Genomic DNA, 5,559 nt, shown 5'->3' with positions numbered 1-5,559 from the left:
ATGCTCATGCTCTTAAATTAACAAAATTATACTTCTCAGGTTTAAGGGTAAGTGTTCTTTTTTTTTAATATATAAGGATCAATGAGAATATATTAATAATAAAAAATTACACTACAATAAAAAAAAAGCATAAATTGAATAATAAGTACATAATAATAGTTTAAACTAATCACATAACTAGCAAATAATTTTAATTATAAAATAATACCTAATAGTTAATATACCAATTATTATATCTCCGCATAAATAATATTTTTCAAAAATAAATGAAGCTGATAATTAATTGGGAGTCATTTGATTTGAAGGAAAAATAATAAGCCTAAATGTAGGTGCTTCCTATAATTATAGAGAAGATGACATCTTCTTTCTTTTTTGTTTATTTTGGACATGAGATGACATCTTTTTTAAATGAGAACTTCGGATTTTTAGTTGGGGTTTTTCATGCTAAATCGTTGCGAAATGGGTTTAACAGGAGGGTTAAACTTATAAATCTGTAGTTTTTTTTTTAAGATAAAAATATATTTCATTAAATTCGGTAAATAAAATACCGAATCTATGTCAGGACAAAAAAACAATGAATAATAGAGATTTTTTAAATAAATCACGTTTAGAAAGAAATCTAACAGTGAAAAAAAGAAAAAAATTGTAAGAAGTGAAAGTAGACTTCTTTTTAGAGAATAGGACTTGTGAACTAACTTAATGAGAAGCTACATGGAGGCGTTAAATCTCTCGAAGGAGTTTACTAGAAGCATCGAGAATAGAAGTTGGGACAGTGTTGGTTCCTTCAAAGACAGAGATTCTTAGCTTTCCAACAGTTCCAACATATAATAGCAAGCAGTTGTTGGTTCCAATTGTCACCATCCATTGAAAGAATATGCTCCGACGTGGTATTCTACCAAGATAAAAATTCAGTAATTGGATGGGTGGGGAGGCATAAACTCAGAGAACTATTGGACCAAGCATCTCTTATAGCTGGACATTGAATAAAACAGTGAGGGATTGTTTCGTCCTCTTCTTGGCAACGGGGACATAGTGCCGGTGTTACAGGAAATCTCCAGTGAATTTGGGCTAGAACCGGGAACCGACCATGGAGGCACTTCCAAATAAACAATTTGATTTTGTGAGGGAGCTTCATCTTCCAAAGGTTGATCCAGGGGGCTTTTTGCTGCATATGGGTTGGACAGAGTTCAAGCAAGGGGTGTAAGAATAGGTACGCCACTCTATAGCCTAATATTGTATCATACTTCTTTTGTTTGTTCAGTTCCCATTGGAGTGTGTCATCTCCACCTTCAATTTTCAAATATAGAATTCTAGTTGAGATATCACTTGGAAAGATCTCTGTAATTAACGGCTGATTCCAAATTCTTTCTTCAATAATCAAGTTTTTTACTCTATGAGCAACAATGGCCGAGTGTTGAACATATATTGGCACAATGAATGGATATGGGGGAGGCAGCCATAGGTCATCAAACATACGAATGTTTACACCGTTACCTATTCTCTAGGTAAGTCCATTCTCCACCACATTTCTACCTTACAAAACACTTCTCCATCCCCAAGAAGGGAGTATTCCAGGTTCTGCATCTAGAATATTTCTGTTTCTGAAATATTTCTCTCTGTAAATTCTGGCCAATAGAGAATTAGAATGTGTTGCTATTCTCCAATACTGTTTGCATAATAGAGCAAGGTTTTAAGCCTTAAGGTCTTTAAAACCAAGACCTCCTTCCTTTCTTGGGCGGGTCATAGTGTCCCAGCTGATCCAGGCCAGTCGTGTTTCATTTCCTTTTTAGCCCCACTAGAACTGAGTCAGTAAGAAGTGAATATCAGAGATTAGACTGTCTGGCAATCTAAAGCAGGAGAGAGTGTAAATCGGGATGGCCTCCCCAATTGCCTTTAATAAAACTAATCTTTTCCCAGCAGACTATAAATTACGCTTCCAACCTTGAATTCTTTTCCGTACCTTCTCCTTAACCATGTTAAAAGTGGCTCTCTTTGATATATTAACAACAGATGGTAGCCCAAGATATTTATCTTGAGCTCCTATGCGTGAAATGTTTAAGGAGGCAGCCAGACGAGCGCGAGAGTCAAGAGGAGTGTTATGACTGAAAAAAACTGCAGACTTGCCAAGATTAACTTTCTGACCGCTGAAGCACTCGTACGTAGTTAATAAATCAAGGATATTTTCACAAACAGTTGAATTAGCCTTACAAAAAAGAATAGAGTTGTCTGCAAATAGAAGATGATTGACCTTAGGACGCCTGTTAATCTGAATGCCCTTAATGAGACTGCTGTTTTGTTCTGCTTTGTGTAGTAAGAAAGAGAGACCTTCTGCACAAAAGAAGAAAAGATAGGGAGAAAGAGGATCTCCTTGGCGGAGACCTCTTTGTGATTTGAAAAACCATAGGGTTGTCCTTCCACAATCACAGAATAAGAAATAGTCATCACTAGTTCACAAATCCAAATAGTCCAAAGGGGATCAAATCCTATTTTCTCCAACATAAACCACAAAAAGTTTCACTCTACTCTATCGTAAGCCTTACTCATATCCAATTTGAGGGCCATCTCATGTTCCAGACCTTGTTTTTTGTTCTTGAGGTAATGCATACATTCATGGGCAATTAAGATATTATCAGAGATCAGTCGGCCTTTAATAAAAGTACTCTGAGAAGGGCTGATAAGTTTATGCATCATTTCTTGAAGTCTGTGAACTATGACTTTAGAAATAATTTATAAACTATAGAAGAAAGGCTAATTGGTCTCACTTGGGACATATTTTTAGCATCTGGAACTTTTGGGATCAGACAAATTTGTGTGTGATTGAAACTTTTCAATATGTGACCTCCTGTAAAGAATCTGTTAACTGCCCAAAACACATCACCACTGACGATGTCCCAGTAACGTTGAAAGAATTTAGCTATTATCCTATCATCTCCTGGAGAACTCTGAGGGTGAACACTAAAAGTAGCCCGTTTGACTTCCTTTATAGTAACCGGACGTCTAAGCCTTTGGTTTATGGAAGCTGTAACCTTAGGCTCGAAGTCAGTGAATAGTGGGTTTGGATCATTGTGACAAGAGGAGGAAAAAATATCTCTAAAATAAGATTCAACCACTGCCGCTATATCAGCATTTGAAGAAAGTAATTCGCCATGGTTTCCGGTCAAGTGCCAGATTTTATTCCGACGAGTGTGGTTACAAAATTTCTGGTGAAAGTAACTAGTATTTTGATCTCCTTCCTGAAGCCATCTGACCCTAGACTTTTCCTTCCAATATAATTCTTCATTATGGAGAGCATTTTCTAGTTTACTTTCTAAATCTGAGATGATATTACCTCCATGGACTCCTGCTGTCCGAAGCTCCTCTAATTGAGATTGAAGAGAATCAATTTTCTCTTTAGAGTTCGTTCTATTAGACTGTTGCCATAAGACAAGACTGTGTCAAAACTTCTTCAATTTTTGAAATAAAATAAACATGGGGCTGCCTTCTATTCTCTCCCTCCATATCTCATTCAAAACCTATCTTACCTCATCATTAGAACACCACCGTTCTTGAAATTTGAATCGCCGTTTAGTTCTCTCCGTTCTTGAAATGCTTGAATAATAGGTTGAAGAGCCTCATACTGTACCTGCCTACCTTGATCATGAGAGGTCAAATGAACTCCAATAATACCCCAAGAAACATTAGTGTCCACTTCCACCATCGAGGCCACAATGTAAAAGTTATCATAACTAATAATCTGAATATTGTATCTCTCCTTCCATGCCAAAGCAAGGCCACCGGCAACTCCCGATGGATCCGCAATGAACCAATCTTTGAAACCGCAAGATTTAAGCTTTGCTTCCGCTTGTCGAGGTTAGTTTTTAGTTTCACAGAGAAAAACAACCTCGGGAGAGTGGGATTTACAAATCCTTTTTAAATTGTGGATTGTCAAGGGTCTCTCCAAACCCCGAAAATTCTAAACTAGTAGCTTCATGGCTCCATGGGTGCCATTTGAAGGCTGGCACCCTCCACTATCACAGCATCATTAGAGTACTCCTCAAGACAGATTTTTTTCATATTTTCAACATTCTCCTTACCTTCATTCCTCCGCTTACTTTTTGCGAAAGACTCACGTGCCAAAATTTTCAAATTATGGCTCCTTCCTCCTTGTTTTACTTTTGTATTGGTGGCACCGACTTGATTTGAAATGTTCATTGGAGAGGATATAACAATTAATGTTTTAGGGAGAGATATATCAGCCGTGGTACTCTCCATTTCGTATGAATCCCCATTGTTTCCTTTCTCAGGCTTGAATTTCGTTTTTTCTTCAATTTTTTCTGGTTCCCTTGCATGCTTAGACTAGAGAAGCTATCGAGTAGCCATGACGGCGGAGGCTTCTTCCTCGACTGTGGTTGTGTCTTATCTGCACTGGATTTGTTTGCATTACCAGCTTCTCCTTTCCTTTCCAATCGTCTGCCTACCTGGTCTGCCCTTACCCATTCTCCAATTCTATCTTCCTTGAGTCTGTTCTGAGTTGTATCCTTAATAAAAATTTGGCAGGTTTTTGAATCATGTCTCAAATGGGCACAGTAGGTATAGAAAACACCAATTCTTTCATATCTGATTTCTATCTCCATTAGTTTTTGCTCAGTTTCAGATAATTTCAAGCAGTACTTAATCTTTTTTTCTCCATTAATTTCCACTCTAGCCTTCAGGATGCGCGCCTCTCTACCTTTAATTTCAAAAAGATCAACTTCACTGATTGCACTTATACTCCCTCCAAGTTTTTGGCCTACCCCCAGCGTTTTAAATTGCTCAGTCAAACCCCAAAATTGAGACCATACGGGGAAGGTAGAGATCACATTGCAGTTAGGTTCGCCAGATTGGTTCCATCTACGGACATGCAGAACGTAGTTTTTAAATAGCCAAGGAGCGCCTCATTCTATCTGAATAACATCAGTTTCTAGATCGAAGAAGAATTGAAACTGGTTGATGGCCTTTTCAATAACTCTAAAATCTTCAGGTTTGCTCCATATGGCATAGAGGGCATTCTCTATAGTACCAATAGAGAAAGGGCGGTCAGCAAATATTCTACCCAAGAGACTTTTGTGGCATGCGTGAATACCTTCAGAAAATAAACTTACTTATTAGTTATTACGAAGAAGTTGATAACCAACGTTGAACTTAAATCTCTTCATGAATCATAATTCCATGAATCTTTGTATCTCTTTCCTAGTTTCACATCTTTTATTAAAAATAAAAAGATCAATTTATAATTAATATTACACAATATTAGTTAGAAAATACAAATTCAACACAAAACATATTACCTCGATACCTTTTCATAGGCTAGCATGTGAGAATCTCCAAATCTTTAACAATAATTTCACATGGTGAAATTCACTTAGAAAAATATAACAAGAACCAAGCATTCTCTAAAACTAAAGCATAACCACAATCAATACTAATATTGTCTAATAACACCAAATATTTAAGCTACATATAAATAACACAAAATATTATACATTAGTCTAAAGTCTTATACTTCCTAAACATAGAACATTAACTTATAGTCTTATATTG

This window comes from Arachis ipaensis, chromosome B10 (assembly GCF_000816755.2).
Source record: "Arachis ipaensis cultivar K30076 chromosome B10, Araip1.1, whole genome shotgun sequence".
NCBI classification, from domain to species: Eukaryota; Viridiplantae; Streptophyta; class Magnoliopsida; order Fabales; family Fabaceae; genus Arachis; species Arachis ipaensis.
The sequence above is the reverse complement of the archived record's forward strand: the minus strand, read 5'-3'. Positions refer to the sequence as shown.